The 17023-nt window shown below is 51.1% G+C and overlaps 1 protein-coding gene across 1 annotated transcript in view; it reads right to left on the bottom strand.

Moving 5' to 3' along the window:
* The window catches only part of ZNF362 (zinc finger protein 362), a 41271-nt gene extending 33247 nt beyond the window's left edge, over positions 1-8024 (bottom strand). Inside the window, 1 exon segment of the mRNA XM_032246823.1 lies at positions 7876-8024. The gene's annotated coding sequence lies outside the window, so the exon portion shown is untranslated.
* Between the last annotated feature and the right edge of the window lie 8999 nt (positions 8025-17023).

The raw sequence follows: 17023 nt of genomic DNA, 5'->3' as shown, positions 1-17023 counted from the left end.
AGTGTTTTGAAATGTAACGTATTCAGAAAGATGCTTATAACATGAACGGACAGCTTAATGACTTATAAAGCACATATCCAGGAAACATAAGAAGCCCTCACCCTGGGCCCTTTCTCAGTTTCAATCCCCACATGTTTTCCAAGCTTCTATGGTCATCGCTCCTTTGTTTGGGGTCAGGAGTGAGGCTCAGAGAGGTACTAACCTGCCCAAGGCCATGCATCTGGTGCCGGCAGAGGTAACAGAACCCTCTGGCAACTCCATTTTCTCTCTGGGCCTCCTTTCCTGCCTCTATAAAGTGAAGGGGTTCAACCAAATCATAGCCTGCGCTCCTGGACCCTTAAAAGGGAAATGTGACAGCTGAGAGTTAAAAGTATGGATTCTGGAGCCAGATAGCCCCAGCTCAGGCCCTTGGGATTGTTACCTAAATCTCCAAGCCTCCATGTTCTCATCTGTAAACTGGGGATGATCATGGTATCTCATGGGTTGTACTGAGGACAAAATGAGCTAATATGGATAAAATCTTTCGAACACTGCCTGACACATAGTCAGGACTCCTGAACAGTCAGCTGCCTTTCTGCCATTGCTGTTATTAGGTTCTCTAAGGCCTAAGGGAGCCTTCCCCAACATTCCAATGACCCACATGGAAATCTGACAAGCCAGTGATGCCATCTGGGGTGGCAGTAGCTCTGGGAGGCCTTCAGGACCCACAGGGGCCATTCTGCTGACTGACAGAGATCCAGGTCTGAGATTAACTGAAAACAAGAAAGCCAACTGCTGGACCCTGGCTCTGGCCCGGCCCCCAGGAGCTTTCAGACAGGTCTCAGGGGTCCTGGACAGGGAACCCCTGGCAGGTGGTCAGAAGCCTATTGTATCCCAGGACCTCCACTGCAGTAGCCTGTCGGGCAGGCCAAACAGGCCTCCAGCCTGGGGTGCAGGCCAGCAGACAGAGAAAGGAGGGGGGGGGAGGTGTGCGATGGACAAATGGCTCGTGGGGAACAGGCCACAGAAGACAAGCCAGACTCAGCCTCACCTGCTGCCTCATCTCCTGCACCTTCCCCAGGTCCCAGTAACCACCTTCTCCATGTCCTGGATTTCTCACTTCAGGGTCTCTGCCCAGGCCATTCCCTCTGCCCCTCTCCCAACATCAGTGACCAAAATCTCTCATCTTAATCATTATGTGGCCGGGCACGGTGGCTCACACCTGTAATCCCAGCACTTTGAGAAGCCACGGTGGGTGGATCACCTGAGGTCAGGAGTTCCAGACCAGCCTGGCCAACATGGCAAAACTTTGTCTCTACTAAAAACACAAAAATTAGTCGGGTGTGGTGGTGCCCTCCTATAATCCCAGCTTCTGGAGGCTGAGGCAGAACTGCTTAAGCCTGGGCGGCAGAGGTTGAAGTGAGCCAAGATTGTGCCACTGCACTCCAGCCTGGGTGATAGCGTGAGACTCCATCTCAAAAAAAAAAAAAAAAAATCATCATCATCATTTGTGTGATCTTTTGTTATACTGCCTGTCTACCTCCGATAGGGTAGGAATCATATATATACATCAGTTTTCCTCCCATCTATCACCATCTAACGCAAGGCCCAGATATAGTAAATGCTCAAGAAATACTAGTGAATGAAGGCAGGAGATGGAAACAAGCTGCCAGCTTCACCGTTTCCTGCAGATCTAGGCCAGGTGTGGGTGCAGTCGTGAGTGCAAGGGTGTGTATAAGACACGCTGCACAAGGCTGAGAATTTGACGCTATGTTATCTCAAGTGTAAATGACTGTGTGCAGGCAAGGCTCATCTACATGTAGAAACACACATGTGCATGAGCAGGCCTGGATGAGCAGAGCTATGTGCAGATGAACACCATGCATATGACAGAATGTGCAGATGATCAAGCACGGGGCTGCTCGCTGTTTCCCAGGAGAGTGCACAGTGTGTGCCTGGGTGTACAGTCCTGCCAGTGGCAAGGGTGCCTGCTGTGTGACGTGTGTACCGTGTGTGCATGCATACTCCAACAGGCACACCTCCTAAACTCCTGGCTCCTAGAGGTCCAGTTCAGGACATCTCTGGTGGTATTTCTGAAATAGCGGAGGAGTGCCCCACACTGGCAAGGATGGTGCAGGGAGTACGGTCAGCGTGGGTAATGGAAAAGCTAATAGTGTGGATATGTATGAATGTGTGTATTTGACTGTATTGAAGGGCTGTACCCCCTCTCTCAGGCAGGTGTCCCCCCACAGAGCCCTAGAACCTGGAATGGCCAGCTAGACTATCCCCTCAAGAATCCTAAAGTCTTTGTCCAAAGTTCAGAAAAGGACACAGATTGTGGGGACCCCACCAAGGGTATCCTTGTGAACACATCGATGAGGCAGAGAACAAGGCAGGACCCCTTAGGCCCCAGAGCCAAATCCCTTGGCCTTCCCTACACACCTTACCCATTAAAGACACTATTCAGCCACATACCCCAAATTCCACCCAGTCTCCAAAGCCCAGTTCCAGCCCCAGGTTCTAGAAAGCCATCCCTGTCACCATGGCCCCAACTCACTCCCAGTGCAGCTGGCTTCCTCAATTTCCCCCCAAGTGCCAGGCACACCCTGTGCATCCAAAAATGTTGCCCCTATTGTACAGGGGTAGCTTATCTGCTAGAGAAGAAGCAGCTGTTCTATTGAGGGCCTTCCCCTGCCTTTGAACCCCGAGGCAGATACCGTGGCAGCCTCTGGGCAGACAGAGATGCACATGGCCTTGGACAAGGCCTGCTCCTCTCCCTTCCCACTTCAGTTTCCCCAATGGGTAGAACAAAGTGATCTGGGACATCCACCTCTCTCCTAATAGTGCATGACTTTAGATCTCGCATGATTCTCCAAGAATTGCATATATAAATGTCATCAGATACAGACTTTATTGGAGAGATAATGGTGTCTCCTTTTCCTGAGCACACCAAGCCTGACCAATTACCTCTGGATGAGTGCCGAGCACCAGGCTAGAGAGACAGGAACTCGGAAATCCTGAGGGTTCACGTGGTCTTTATGCACCCATTCCTTCATTCTTACATTCAACACTGCACCGAGGCTGTCTGCCTTTCTTCCCACAACCCAGTGGGAAGAAAGAGGCTACTGAAACCAGGAATTCACAAAGTCAAAGGCACTGGGAAACCATGACACTAACATCACTTCCCAGGCATTATTCACAAGGGAGGTGCAGCACTTTACACCTTGTAAAGAAGGAAAACTTCCTAGCAATGTGAGCTTTCTGACAACAGGAAGCTAGGTGGCCTGGTTAGGAGGGAGCTCACTAAAGGGAGGTTTCTAGGCAGAGATCAGAAGCCCTTTTAACAAGGGAATGAGAAAGAATCCCCTGCTCTGTACAAGGGTCCAGTGAGGTTGGGCTGAGAGATTCTAAGGAGTCCTAGTGAGCTAGGTTCAAATTCCAACAACTGCTCCATGAAGCAAGTTGCCTACATCTCTCTGTGCCTCAGCTTCCTCACCTGTAAATATGTTAAATTTATAAAGGCTTTAAGAACATGGTATGGCACAAAGGATCACTCTGTGATGCTAAATAAGGCGGTGAGAGTCCACTTGGTAAGATTCTAAACCTAAGACTGGATCATGCTATTATACTAAGACTCCAAGTGTCAAAGGTTCTGAGCTAGAAAGCTCAGATGCAAAGCTCTGAGATTGGAAGAGACTAGGATTCTTAGATTTCATGATTTAATCATCTCATTATTTCCTAACAACAGCCCTGAGTCTCCCGAGGGGGAGGAGAAGACAGCCCTCGGTGTAACTTCATCTCCCAGGCAATGCCTGGCCATCAGGACCGCTGCCACACCTGGACTCCCGAGCGTTTCCTCACCTCTACAAAAGCCCAGCCACGCCACGCCAGAACCACCTGCTCACTCACATGCATGGCGCTTCAGCATGTTCTCGTGGTGTAGGCATGCAAGAAGTGCAAATAAATAAACGAGAAGGTTTCAGACACTGGTGAGAGCCACAAGAGAAAATAAAAAGGGGTGATGTGAGAGAGTGAGAGTTGGAAGCTATTTTAGAGCAAGTGGTCCAGGCAGACCCTCTGAGGAGGTAACATTCAAGTAGAAACCTGTGAAACAAGAAGGTGCCAGCCATGCAAACACTCAGAAAAAAGCCGTGGGGGTGGGGGGTGATGTGCAAAGGCCCTGCCACCAGGCTTTGTGAATTCAAGGTACAGAATGAAACTGGTGTGTGGCTGAAGGTAGCAGGGGGATGCGGGGAGCTGAGGGTGAGAGGTGGGCACAGCCTGGCCTATGAAGGGCCCTGTAAGCCCAGAAAGTACTTTGGATATTTTTTCTTCTAAATGCCTGGGAAACATTTGAAGAGTTTCAGCAGGGGAATGACAAAGCAGACCAGGGCTTGCAGGGTGCCCAGATCATCTGTCTCATTCTGAAACCACCACCATGGTTCTCAAAATCATGGCAGGGCCCATGTCAGTAATCAACAATCCTTATAACTCAGTGGGTACATACTGAGCTCCCACCGCATGCCTGGCCAGGGTGGGGAGACCTGTCTTGATATCACTCCCAACAACCCATGAGAGATTCACAGAAAGCACCCCATTTTAGAGTTGAGGAAACTGAGGCTCAAAGAGGGAAAGAATGTGCCCCAAGTCACAGAAGCCATGTGACACAATGGGACTTGATCTCAGGACCCAGGTCTATCATCGTGATGGTGTATGGAACTCCTCTGGTGTTTTCAGGTCTTCCATTCTCTGAGAGACCTATCCTGAGGACTCAAGTAGGTGCCCAGCGAACACTGCCCTGGCTAGTGCTTCATGCACCTGCGGTCTCACCCCTTCTTCCCTGTTGGCTTTAGAGCCCTGGAGGACTACAGTTGTATCTCACATGTCTGTCCAGTGTGGGCTAGGTGGGCTAAGGATCGCATGGAAGCACAGATGAATAGACTACTGAGATGACTAACCAATAAACTAATGAATGGATGAGGAAAGAATAAAGGAATAATCTGGCAACAAATGAATGAATAAAATAGCCCATGGCAGAAGGAATGAATGGCTCCACATTTTACAGAGGGATAAGGTAGGAAAGTGTCTGCTCAGGGAAGGGCTAGGGCCAGCCTGACTTGAGACCCAGTCCCCACCTCATCCACACACCTGCTTCCTCCTTTTCACATGGGACCAGCTTGCCTCCAATCCCCAAGACTGCAGATAGCCTATTCCTCAGTCCCTGGGACAAGCCCATGTCTCCACGGAGCGCTAGCCATTATTCCACACCATCACCAGCACCACCACTCATTAGCAACTCTCGCCCTCCTGGGGCCTGTGCAGCCTGGCAATGGGTAGAGAGGCTCACTGTCCCTCTGGGTGTCACAGAGGAAGGCAGATCAGGGTCTGGTTCTGAGGCCTGACTGAATTACTGACTTCCAGCCCGTGGCTTCCCCGTTCTGAACCCAGGTAAACTCCTGACATGAGCCTTTTCAACTCTGACATTCTTTGGGTGAAGTGGGCCTCTGAATTTTTAGTCACTGGGTTCAGCAGAAGAATTAGAGAGACCAAAACCTAGAAGATTCCTTCCCACGAGCACCAAAGTCCATCTGGGAAAAGGCCAGGCGAGAAGCCTGCACGCCTGAGTTAAGCCTCCTCTTCCACTGTTCAACCTCTCTGAGTCTTGGTTTCCTTATAATGAGGTTCATTATCCCCACTGGGATAATTTCACTCCAACTGAGTTTCTGAGAGAGCCTGGTGTGATAACCACCACACCACACTGTGCAAACTGTAAAGTTCAATTCTCTCAGGGAGGATTATTATGGCAAGGATAGGAGGGAGTGAAGGATCATGCTGTCCCATTCTAGTCCAGTTCTGTTCAAAACGGATCTTCCGGGGGTCCAGTCCCCCAGTGGAGAACTTCGGAGGGAGCCCAGCAGTGGGAGCCTGAACATCAAGGTCCTAGGCTCAGTCTCCTTCTACCTGGTAGTGTGACTTCAGGCAAGTCACTTCCTCTCTCTGGACCTCAGTTCCTCCATCTAACCACCTGGTTTGGTACCCTCTGGCCAAGGCATGCCAAGTTCCACAGCCCTGAACTCCTAACCCCAGCTTTCAATCCCCAACTCTGTTTTTTGGGAACTGACTCCGTCTACTGGAGCCAGGACACAGACCAGGAGTAAGACTAGAAGGGTCTCCCCTCCAAGAAATGCTGGAGTAGGGGGCAGGGGAGAGGCCAGGCCCAACACTGCCCCAGTGCCTTGGACAGCGCTAGCCACCACGGATCTTGTGGGCCTGGCCTTCAGACCCCCGCTCAGCAACCTGCAGAGCCAACAGGCCCTGACCTGTCCAGCAAGATACTTCAGGAACTTAACCGAAATCCAAAGTGCTTCCACCTCCAGGGCGTAGGGCAGGAGTGGCAGAAAGGAATAAGAGCCTACCACAGGGGTAAGGCTCACACCGAGGGGGACTAGCAAACCAGACTACCTTTCCTGCTCCTCCCTTCAGATGGGACCCACTGGGCTGCAGGCCTGCACCCAACCAAAAGTTCACCATAGGGTGGGGTCAGGGAGTCATCACCACCAGCTGCCACCTCTGGGGGCAGAAGGTCCACCAGGTTGGGGAGGAAGCTCTCCAACAGCAAAGGGCCAAGCCCACTTGCCTGAGGGTCCAAGGGTCACCCCAAGGCCTGGGCGGGATTCCAGCCTACAGGGGGGTCCTGGCCACCCATGAAGGAGACAGGCCCACTGCCACACACATAGCTCCCGAAAGTTCCACACTGCTCCAGGGCAGGGTTGTGGGACAGCAGGATTATTTCCTCAAGCCAGGGGTCTTTGCTGGAAACCCTGGGCCCACTCCAAGCCCCTCTTGCCGGCCCTCTGTCCCCCAGATCTGAGGATCTAGTTCCTTACAATGCCATGTTTATAGAGCCCCTTCCAAAAAATGTTTCCCAGTTCCCCCAAAACTCACATCCCCAACCCTCCACATCCCGCCGCCCCCCCTGCCGCCCCGACTCCCCCAGGCCCCGCGCAGCTCTGAGGAAACCGGCAGTTAACTTTTCCCAAAAATCCTGCAAAGGCAGCTGGCTGGGGGAGAAATGGGCCTCGAGATCCTTTCGCGGCATTTCACCGCCTTCCAAAAAAAAAAAAAGAAAGAAAGAGAAGAAAAGCAAAGCAAACTTTCGGAGTTAACTTTAAATTCCCAGCCCTCCCCCCCACAAAATCGCCCGGCAGCTTCCCTTTTTTTTTCTTTAAAGTGCAATTGCATTGTGTCTCACCTCCCCGAAAGGCTCGCAGCTCTCGCCAAAGAAAAGGAAAAAAGCCAACCCTTCGGGTGCCCCCTCTGCTTCCAGCCGCCTCTCCCACATTCTCAGACAGTTTTATTAAAATTTTCAGACAAAAGAAAAACAAAAATGGCAGCCTGGCTTATTTTTAAAACAGGACAGGGACGCCATATTCTGCAGATCTGCAAAAAAAGGGAGAAATCCGGCACTGGCCGCTCCACCGGGCCGGCTGCAAAGTGCGCGAACCGCGCCGTTTGCAATCCGTTTATTTGCATTAAGCCCCATGAATCATTGTTTACCGGAGAATTGCAGCAGGGTTTGAATAGCCCGGCTTAAGAAAAACACACACACACACGCGCGCGCACACACACACACACACACACACGCACACACACTCGGAGACCAGCCCCAGACACACCGCGGGAGACACTTCCTACCCCGCACGCCCCGCCGCTGCCGCCGCCGCTCCGGGCCGGGCCCGAGGCGCAGGCTGCCCCGGGCCCTCAGAGCGCCCCGGCCCGCGCTGACAGCGCCCGCGCCCCGGCCCGGCCCCCGCCCGCAACTCGGCGCAACTTTCCCGCGGGCAGCCGCCCGCAGCCGCTGGGCCCGCTCCCCGCGCGCCCCGGGCCCGCACGGACCTGGCTGTGCTGGCGGCGCCTCCGGGACGCGGCCGCAGCCCCGCGCCCGGCGGCCCGAGGAGGGCCGGGCTGGGGCTCCGGCTCAGGCTCCGGGCTCCGGCTCGGGCTCCGGCTCCGGCTCCGGCTCCGGCTCCGGCTCCGGCTCGCTGCGGAGCCGCGCGCAAACCTTCCGGGTCGCCTGCTGTTCACTTCTGGGTTCTGCAAGCGCCGCGGCGGCGGCGGCGGCAGCGGCGGCGGCGGCGGGAGGCTGGGTCTGCAGCGCCGCGCGGCCCCCCGTGCGCTCGGCGAGCCCCCGCGCCAGGCGCCCGGCTCCGGGGGGGCCGCGTCGGGCCCCCGCCTCTCCTGCTGCGCAGCCCGTCCGGCCCCGGGGGCTCCCGCGAGTGGGCAGCGCCGGGCGCTGGCTGCGGCGCGCGAGGGGAGGGGGCCGGGCGGGGGGCGGGGGCGGGCCGCGCACTGGGGGCCCCACTCGGGCCCCGGGGCCTCGTCTCGCGCTCGCCGCCGCTGCCTGGCAAAGTTGCGCTGCGCCCCCCGCCCGCACCGCGCCGGAGGCAGAGCCACAAAGGAACTCCTCGCCCCCCTCCGCCCGCCCGAGCCGCGCGGGGAGGGCACCGGCGCCCGGCCCTAGGACAGCCCCTTCCCCAGCGCGGGGGCTCCCGGGGCCCCGGCGGCCGCGGCCATTGTCCCGCCCAGGCCCGGCGGCCGCCTTGCCACCCCAGTCCCGGGTGATGGCGGGCTGAGGACCTGGGCCTGGCGTTCCACAGCCCTGACCAGGCCGAGCCCGCGCGGTGCCACGCTGCCTCTGGGGGTTTCCCTCGAGACGGCCGCCTGGAGGGGACCCCCAGAATGGACCCTCACACCTGATAACAAACGACCGTGCTCAAAATCCAGGCAGATTTTTTTTTTTAAGACGAGGACATTGGGGTGGTGAGTAGAAGTTTGCACAGGCCCGGCTACCCGTCCCTGGCCCTAGGCCGGATCCGCAACGGATAGGACGGCCTGAAGCTGGCAGCGGCTCTTCTCGCAGAGTCTATCAGAGGTGGCACCGGCTGTCCCCCGGCTTCAGACCTCAGAGCCATCTGTGTGACTCCTCCTCCCGCCTCACCCTCCCCAGCCAATCAGTCACCAAGTCCTCCTGATTCGGCCTCCCGAGCTGTGTCAGCTTCCAAACTTCACTTCTACCTGAGGAGGCAGCCGGTTCCTGGATCCCTTCACCGGCTTAGATTTCTATCGCACTCAACGCCACCGGACCGCTGGGCCAGGATGGATCAGGGCTGGCCCTCCCCACAGGGAGCTCACAGTACCCGGGGAAGGGACACACAGATAAACAATCATCTGCCAGTGTTTGTCCTCCAGGAAGCATTTCAAATTCAGTAAATATTCATAGAGGACCTACTAAACCTCAAACGCTGCGCTGGTTGGCTGGGAGCACAGCTATTAAAAGAGTGGACAATGCCCCTGCCCTCACCGAGATCCTAGTCTAGCACAGGATGGCAAATGCTGTGAGCAACTCAACTCAAAGACAGCGTATGGGGGCTGCTTGTTTTCAAGCCCCAAGCCTCAAGCACAGTGCCTGACACAGAGCAGGGGGCACAAGAAATCTGTGTGGCATGAATTAGTTAGAATGTTAAAGCATGGTGGGAGAACACAGAGGAGGACACTCTTTTTCCCAGAGAGTGGGAGAGGTTTCCAGAAATTGGCTCTGAGGTCCACAAGGTGGGGAAGAAAGGAAGGCCTTCCAGTTTCCAGAAATGAGGATAATCAGAGGACCAACCCATTGTTGAGAAATTCAATGAGATAATAAGTTAATAAATGGGGGAAAGAGACAAATTGCCTGTGCAGAAGAATTCCAAGTAATTTATGTAGACACTCGGGGAGGGGGAGCATCACTCTCTACTTCTTAAGAGTAGGCTGCAGAGAGTGACGTCCTCCCCAAGTGCACAGTATGGAAAGGGAGGGGAAAGGAACAACTTTACAGGGAGAAACCCAATGACTGCTACCCAGACAAGTGATCAAGGCCAAGATCAAAGGCCACAAATCATGTTGATGTGTACTTGATACGATGTGATGAAAATGATACCTCTGTGGTCTTTCTCCCAATAACCCATAACCCCAGCCTTGTGAGAAAAGCAGACTCCAATAGTGGACTATGCAACAAAATAGCTGGCTGACCAATACCCCTCAAAACTATCAAGGTCATCCAAATCAAGAAAAGTCCAAGGAAACGTCACAGCCAGAGGAGCCTAAAGACACATAACTACTAAATGTAAAAGACATTAGGTAAAAACTATCTAAATAAACTATGGACTTTAGTTATTAATGATAATGTATCAATGAAAGTCTACCAAGAATTGTAACAAATCATAACATATAGTAACATAAGGTATTACAGGGAAATTAGAGGAGGTATATGGAAACTCTCTGTAATATCTTCTCAATTTTTCCATAAATCTAAAAACGTTCTAAGAAATAAAGGCGACTATACATTTTTAAATTAATACCTTTAATTGATTAAGGCATTAATTAATGTTAAAAGGTATTAATCATGGCATTACTGAGAGATTTAATGAAATAATGCCCGTCACAGCACCTAACACATTCTAAGCGCTCAAAAATATGCTATCATCAATATCTTATTATTGTCATCATTCTAGGCACTTAGAACAGCAAATGCAAAGGCACAGAAGTTTAGAATGGAGAGGGAGACGGAAGACAGGATCCTGAAGGCCTTGAGTGCTGAGCTGGGCCTTTGGAAGGGATTTATGGGGGGAGGGTACATGCTAGCCCACCTCTGCCCCACCAGTCTCCTCCCTAACCACCTGGAAAGCTGGACTCCACCCAGCCAAAGTGAGCTGCCATCTCAGGCCTTGCCATGTCGCTTCTAAGGCCTTTGCATATGCTGTTTCCCTTGCCTGGAACACCCTCCCTTGCCCTTTTGTCTCAGCTTTTCTGGCCACCTTCAATTCATCCTTCAGGTCTTAGCTTAGACATTTTCTTAAAAGCCTTCCAGAACCTTCCAAGATGCTATTAATATGATTTGGATGGAGGCAGTTGGGGTGAGGTGCAGGAAGCTAGGGATGGAGAGACTGAGCTCAGCTCTTTGCCCCTGGCACTCATCCCCCTGTCCCCCAAATCCAGCCACACTAGATGCTGCCCCATCTCTGAACACACCGTTCACCTTCATGCTGCCTGGCCTCTGCTCATGCTGTCTCCTCTGTCTGGGATTCTTAGTCCTTTCCTCCCCATCTCTTATCTCTGTAGTGAACACCTACTTATCAAGTCTTAGCTCAAGCATCACCTCCTGTGTGAAGCCATTCTAGATCCTTCGCATGGAAAGGGCACTTTCCTCTGGTTTCCAAGATGTCCATGATCCTCCAGCCAGACTGCTGGCAACGCATTCATCGTCCTGCACCAGAATAAATGTTTGCTGAATGGATGCACAGCAATCCCACTGTCATCCTCTCCAATTCTGCAAATCTTTGTTCTCCTCTAGGAGGCCCTCCATGGCGGTTCCAACCCATTAACCTCTCCCCTTTCTTTTTTTAGCAGTTAGCCCCTAATTGTAGTCTAACTATTGTGTGTAAGAATCAATCTCTTGGATTAGAGTAAGTTCTTTAAGGAAGGAACCATGTCTCACGTTTTTTGTTTTTTCACTCATTCAACAAGTATTTACAAAGCACCTACTCCAATGTTTCAGTTAGATTCCCAGGCTTTGGAGAGGCAGCAGTGAAGAAGACCCCAGCTCTGCACAAATAGAGCTCTATCTTAACCAGACTCTGCTGCAGTAACAAAGAACTCCAAAATCTCAGTGACATAGCATAAGGGTCATTTATTGCTCACTTGTGCAACATGCTTATCATGGTTCCTCTGCTTTAGTAACTCAGATACGTAAGCTGAGGGGTCCCTTCCATTTTGGAGCTGCACCCACTGGAACTCGTGACCTTCTCAGTTACCATGGCAGGAGAAAAGAGAATGGATGGCTTTTTCAGGCATGGATTTTTCACTGCTTCTGCCTGGAGGTCACATACACCCCTTCTTACCATCCATTGGCCAAGACTAGTCACATGGTCCTGCCTATTGCAAGGGAGGCTGGGAAATACAGTGCTCCTCTGGAAGGAGATTAGACTGGACATAGGTGAGCTCTTCCACTGTCTGTCCCAGGAGAAAGAATTTAGCAAGTAATTACTGAAGTAATGCCTTAATTAGGTCTCATAAGTGCTACAAAGGAGAGGCTGGAAGTGTCTAGAGAGTGTGAACAGCACATGCAAAGGCAACGCCTTTTCAAGTCCCCAATTTCTTAGCGGAGTGGTGCAGGAAGGGAAAAACTTCTACTGCTTTCTCTGGGGAGACCCTGAGTATCATTTGGCACTCTGTTAAGCAGAGATATAAATGGAGCTTTGGGTAGACCATGGTTGTCCATTTAAGCTGAGACCAGGGAAGAGTATTTCCAACAGAGAGAGCAGTATGTGAAAGTTCTAGGGCAGGGAGGAGTTTGACACATGGAAAGACCAGAAAACAGAGGGGAGCTGTGAAGTGACACTGAGGGGTGGATGTCCCAGGCAGGCTCAGATAGATAAGGATTTTAGCTTAAGAGTAATAGGAAGTCCCAGGGAGGAGTTAAGCAGAGATGTGATATAAGCAGAGTTTTCTCCAAAAGGCCCATGTGGTTGCCGAGGAGTGAATGGACTGGAATGGGGCAGAGTAGGGAAGTGATGGGGGACTGGGGGCAGTAAGAAGACTTTCAGAGTCCTCCAGGTGAAAGATGGCAATGGCTTGGACCTTGGCATTGGCACAGGTGGAGAGAGAAGTGGATAAATGTGGGATTTATTAAGGAATCAGGCCTACCAGGACTTGGTGACTGATACATGCAGGGAGTAAGAAAGCAGGAGATATCTAGGTGACTCATGGGTTTTGCAGTCCCCATCCTGCCCAGCACAAGGCTGGCTCCATTACATTGTATCGTAATCATGTTCACTATGGGACCTTGACCTTGGACTCATCTGGGACATCCAGCCCTCAGTGTCATTTTCCAATCCTACCCCATTCTACTCCAGACTCCCTGTTCTTTCTGTCCCTTCAATGTGGCAAGCTCCTCCTTGCCTCATAGCCTTCACAATCCATTCTCTCTGTTGGAAACACTTCTCTCAGCTCCTCCCTAGTCTTGGCTTAAATGTCCCTCTCTGTCATGGAGCTAGCTAACCCCCTCCTCGTTCTGCAGGAGGAGGGGTGTACCTCCCATCAGAACTAAAAACGCTCTCAAGCATCAACAAATGCACTTTCTTTCTTTTTTTTTAGTTCAACTTTTAAATTCCAGGGTACATATGCAGGATGTGCAGATTTGTTACATAGGTAAATGTGTACCATGGTGGTTTGCTGCACAAATCAAGCCATCACCTAGGCGTTAAGCCCAGCACCTATTAGCTATTATTCCTGATGCTCTCCCTTCCCCTGCTCCCCCAATAGGCCCCAGTGTGTGTTGTTCCCTCACTATGTGTCCATGTATTCTTATTGTTCAGCTCCCACTTATAAGTGAGAACATTCAGTGTTTGGTTTTCTGTTCCTGAGTTAGTTTGCTGAGGATAATGGCTTCCAGCTCCATCCGTGTCCCTACAAAGGACATGGTCTCACTCCTTTTTATGACTGCATAGTATTCCATGGTGTATATACATGTACCATATTTTCATCATCCCGACTATCATTAATGGACATTTGGGTTGATTCCATGTCTTTGCTATTGAACACATGCACTTTCTATTTGGATCCCCTAAAGTAATCCTGAGAGGGAGGCTGGTCAGAACATTATCCCCATTTCACAGTGGAAAAAACTGAAGCCAGAGAAGGGAAGTGGTTGGCTGCATCTGGGGCCAGGCCTCTAGCTGAGGTCCTCTAACTCCTGGTTCAGAGTTTCTTTTACTACAGTGCCTGGTGCATAGGGGGTGCTGTATGGAATTGGCCAAGAGAATGAATGAATGAGCACATGACTGTCTGCCCATTTGCTTCTTTATCTTTGCTCATTGTTTTTTCCCTCAAAGAGGCTGTAGATTGAGTTAATAGATTAGGTTTAAGAATCCCAGAGAGTTGTTTGAACCCTAGCTTTGTCATTTAAAGATAGTGGCTTTAGGCAAGTTTCTTCCTCTCTCTGTGCAAATTAAGGATGCAAATACCTACTTCATAGAGCAGGTATTAGAAGAGAAGGTGTGGGTTAGGCCAGAGTAATGTTGGCTCCCTGTTCTTCAGGAACCTGTGCCCACCTCGCCTCCCTTGGAAAATCTTCCTGGAGAACACCAGCCTGCACTTACTCACACCCAGTAAGAACCTCTCAAGCCCTTCTCAGCTGCACCTCCCAAGTTATGATCCAGAGGAAAAGTGTCATTTAAACCGCAAACGAGATGCTCTGCCTTACCAAGACAGTGGCATAATTCACAACCCTGTGAAACTCAATCTCTTTGTACTCTCCCTTCCACTTTCTTGGGGGAGTGGGGCAGGAAGGGAAAAACTTCTACCACTTTCTCTAGGGAGAACCTGAGTATCATTTGGCACTCTGTTGAGCAGAGATATGAATGGAGCTTTGGGTAGACCAAGGTTGTCCATGAGCTAAGCAGGAGATGGAGAGCTAACTTGCTCTACGTGATAAGCTGATGGGGATAATGGCCTATAAGTCTCTGCATGGCATGGTTGCTGCCAACCCTTTCATCCCCACTCAGAACTGTTCTCCTACTTGGCCTCGGTGCTCCAGCCACAGAAGCCCCCTGGGGTTCCCAGAAGGCATGCCGATCCCTCTTGCTGCAGGGTCTTTGCATAGGTACTCCTCTCGGAATGCTCCCCCACCATCTCTGCCTGTCACCTGGTAAGCTCCTCCTCACCCAACATGTCGTGGCTCAAAGCCACATCCTGAGCATGACCTTCTGCCACCTTCAGGATGCTCTCATAGCTCCGTGGACCTACCTTTCCTTTTTTGCAGACTTAGCTATAATTCTTCATTCCAATTTCTAATCATTTGCTTTGACATTCAGATTGTAGACTCAATACGTATTTCTTCTTCATCAGTAAAACGTGGTGGAGGTTGAATTTTTGAAGGTGAAGGGGCTCAGAAAATGAACAAGTTGAAATATTTGAGCATTTATCTTGAAGTGTGGGGGTGATCCCTAAAATGGGAGAGCCTGAGAAGACCAGTGGCTGGCGCTGGTGGCTGAAGGACTCGGAAGAGCAGGGCTAGCCATTATTCAACTTGCTCCCCTTTGCATTGCTACGATACAACCTCTGTCTCCTTCAACTTCAGTAAAATGACCTGCATACTGAACGTGAGGTTGGCACAGGGCTACCAGGCTTGGCATGGGGCAGAAAGAAAAGGTGAGCAGAGAGACGAAAGGTATGCTGGGAGGAAAAAGTTGGAGCTGGAAGTGCGCACGACTTTGCAAGTCACTGGAATTTGAAGAAATCTTGGGGCCATCGCTGGATGTCTTCAAGATGTGAGATAGGAAATTCCAGTCCATTTTTATCTAAATCTCAAAGGACTAGTAATCTGGGCTCTCAACAGGAAGAATGCTGTGACTGATTAGCAATGTCTGTCACGGGCAGTGACAACTGGTTACATAGGTCTGCAGCTAAGCTTAGCATTCTCTTAGCCAGAGGATGAAGACTATGTCTCAGTCGTCTCTCACCATCGGTCACCATCAGCGGTGAGCTGGGGGTTATGGGATGGAGGGACATGGCAGTGTGATAGGCAGCAGGGCAGAGCCTTGGGCAGGCAGGGCAGGACATGGGCACCAGGTCCTGACAATGTTAAATCCTGGAGTAAGCTTGGGCAAGCCACATTGCATCTCTGGGCTTCAATTTCTTCAACTTTGAAATGGGCCAGTAGTACCTGTGGCCAGTTATAAGGCAAAAGCATTAGCGCTTTGAGTTCAGACATACAGGGTTCAAATCTTGGTTCCCACTAGCTTTAGGACCTAGGAAGAGCTCAGTCTTCTCATTTATAAAATGAGGGTAATAATTCTTACTTCACAGGGCAGCGTGCCGGGATTAGAAGTAGTACGCACCAACAATTAGCAAGCATTTGTATAAGCAAGGCACCTTGTTGGACTTTCTGGGGCTTGGCCTCACCCAAAGAAGGAGAGTGCCCAGCACAGTGCCCAAGAGACAACCAGTGCTCAGTGACTTTTTCACTGCCAAGTCTAAAGGGTTCACGGGTGTGGAAGGGCTCTATCATCCACAAATTGTCTTGGGAAAGGGAGGCTGATGGCAGTAACTACTTACAGCCTTTCCTCCAGCTGTAGGGCTGACAGTCCTCCTGTGCTGGACCCTCACAAGACATCTGGACCCAGTTCCCTTTCATGACTGGCCCGGGGGCTGCCAGAGGAAAAGGGCAGAAGCGCCATAATGAAAGGGCAGACAATTACCTTTCTTTCATAATTACCATTTGCAGTAATTAAATAATAAGAGCCTTTTTTTTGGCCCTGAGAATTCAAAGCAGACCACATCACATCTGGACCTGCCCTTTGCTAGGAATTGAATATCCATAGGGACAAGATGGGGAAATTGAGACAAAGCGGGGAAAGACTAGCAATTCTTAAGTCACACCGAAATCAGAATGCCAGCCTTAGGGCAAGGTCTTTAAAGAAACAACTCCAAATGGCAGATAGCCATGGGCCTGCGTTTTGGGGGCCGGCTCCACCACTCACATGCTGTGTGGCTTATAGGTGGTTCATTCCCCTCTTTGTGCCTTAGTTGCTCCATATCTAAAATGAGATGGAGCCAATATTTGACCTGCCCTGAGTATATTGTTCTAGCCTTTATTTTGTTCATATATAGTAATGAGAAATTCTTTTTGCATGCTTTAGGTTGCAAGAAATAGAAATCCATCATAGACCAGCAAATAAGCAGAAAAAAGGGGTTACCAGTTTACTAATTCTGGAAGGGGTTGAACAGCCAGAGGTCCTGAGACCTCTCCTTTTTGTGTATGAAAAAAGCAGAGGGCTCAGGAACAATTAAACCAGAGACCAGGACATCTCAAGGCCTCCTTCCTCTCTGCGCCCCTTGAGCATCAGCTTTATTCTTTCTCCACTTTCAGAGGGTGAGAAACATGGAGCACCAACAGCTACTCCAACCTGCAGTTCAGAGTGTTAGCCACTGACAGGCATCTACCCTCACT

Source organism: Sapajus apella, unplaced genomic scaffold (assembly GCF_009761245.1).
Source record: "Sapajus apella isolate SASKATOON/1434 unplaced genomic scaffold, GSC_monkey_1.0 scaffold62, whole genome shotgun sequence".
NCBI classification, from domain to species: domain Eukaryota; kingdom Metazoa; phylum Chordata; class Mammalia; order Primates; family Cebidae; genus Sapajus; species Sapajus apella.
Note: the sequence above shows the minus strand (reverse complement) of the source record. Positions and strands in the feature narration are given on the sequence as shown.